Source organism: Solanum verrucosum, unplaced genomic scaffold, assembly GCF_900185275.1.
Source record: "Solanum verrucosum unplaced genomic scaffold, falcon-dt-bn FXZP01000122.1, whole genome shotgun sequence".
In the NCBI taxonomy this organism is placed as follows: domain Eukaryota; kingdom Viridiplantae; phylum Streptophyta; class Magnoliopsida; order Solanales; family Solanaceae; genus Solanum; species Solanum verrucosum.
In genome coordinates, this window is record NW_026019847.1 from 75,694 (window position 1) to 77,036 (window position 1,343).

Here is a 1,343-nt window from a genome sequence, read left to right on the forward strand (position 1 = left end):
ACCCAACCTTTTCATATTAGCTCTACCTTGTACCATACTTTTTTGGTCAGTTTTATCATTCATAATTTGAATGTGTGACATTATGTAACGGTGAAGGATGATACAATCTATCCAAACACTATATTCATTAAAACAATACGATACAATACAATACAATACGATACATTAGGAAACAAGATGTAACAACCATGAAAATTTGAAAGATAAAATGTAAAAAATAAAAATGCTGGCTATGGGGTTCGAACCCATGCGCACTTATGTGCAGAAGATCTTAAGTCTTCCCCCTTAACCTCTCGGGCAAACCAGCTTGATGTTTATACTTTCTACCATTATTATATAGTTACATCTTTTCAAGTTAAGACATTTTCTTTTTCATGTCAAAGAAATAAAAAAGTTGTCCTTTTGAAAGTTCTATTATTCTATCGAAGACTCTTTTATTAGACCTTTTTCTAAAAAGAAATTTAAAGAACATCCCTGATCTCTAGAATACTATTTTTTTGTGTGTGATTTATTATGTTACTCTTTTTTTCTTTTTTTAAATCGGGAAATTTCAGAAAAGTACATTTACCTAACTTATATTATAAAAATATAGCGCAAAATTTATCTTACAAATCTTTAACTCAAAACTCAATTTGTTATATACAATAATATACATCTAGTATACAATAACATACAAAACTTTCATATTTATTTCGAAAAAAGAGCATATTTGTCCTTGTCTACTCTCACAAATACGTTATATTTGCCCTTTCCATCCAACTTTAGGTCATATGTGCCCTTGTACTCTAAAAATGGTCATATTTACTCTTACATTGTTAAATTCACACGTCGTCAATATATTTGCCCTTGTACTCTAAAAAAATGTTATGTTTGTCCTTGTACTCTCAAAAGGGTCATATTTACCTCTACGACATTAAATCGGCATGTCCTCAACATATCTATCCTCTTCATCTAACTTTGGGATCATATTTACTGTTGTACTGTAAAAATATTACTATATTTATTCCTGTTGTGTTAAATCCTCATGTCTCACCTTAATTTTTCTATATGAATCCTTCGAGATAGATTTTTTTTCTCAATTAATTTTCTAACTTATTTAATAAATAGGCTAATAACTTATTTAATAAATGGGCTAATATTTTTTTCTCAATGAATGGGCTAATATATTTAATTGAAAAAAAATATGTCCCGTAAATCACATAAAAAAAATTAAGGTAAAATGTGGATTTAATATCGTAGCCCGTAGGACCCCTTTTTAGAGTACAATAGGGGTAAATATGACCATTTTTAAAGGACATGGGGGCAAATATCACCCTAAAGTTGGATGAAAAAAGAAAGGCTTA

The 1,343-nt window shown here is 29.1% G+C and overlaps 1 non-coding gene across 1 annotated transcript; it reads right to left on the reverse strand.

The window, feature by feature from the left end:
- Window positions 1-224: 224 nt before the first annotated feature.
- On the reverse strand, window positions 225-307 carry TRNAL-UAA (transfer RNA leucine (anticodon UAA)). Its single transcript has one exon. It is a non-coding gene; the product is annotated as a tRNA-Leu (tRNA).
- Between the last annotated feature and the right edge of the window lie 1,036 nt (window positions 308-1,343).